The following is a 244-nucleotide window of genomic DNA, read 5'->3' as shown; positions in this document are numbered from 1 at the left end:
ACACCTATCCAAAGCTGCAAATGTGATGGTATAATGAATCTTAAACAAACAAACAAACCCAGCACATGGTTGTGTTAAATCTTAGCATCGCAGATAGCCTATTTCCTACTGGAGGGGATGGTGACACCCATGTACGGGCCATGACTGACCGTGTGCCTGTCCTAGAGCCCGCCTCTGTTGCTGGGAGGAAGTTGTTGGTTCCCATAGGAACGGTTTTGTTTACATTCCAGGTTGCCCTGAGTCT

The sequence above is a fragment of the Alligator sinensis genome, unplaced genomic scaffold (genome assembly GCF_000455745.1).
Source record: "Alligator sinensis unplaced genomic scaffold, ASM45574v1 scaffold714_1, whole genome shotgun sequence".
Taxonomy (NCBI): Eukaryota; Metazoa; Chordata; order Crocodylia; family Alligatoridae; genus Alligator; species Alligator sinensis.
The sequence above is the reverse complement of the archived record's forward strand: the minus strand, read 5'-3'. Positions refer to the sequence as shown.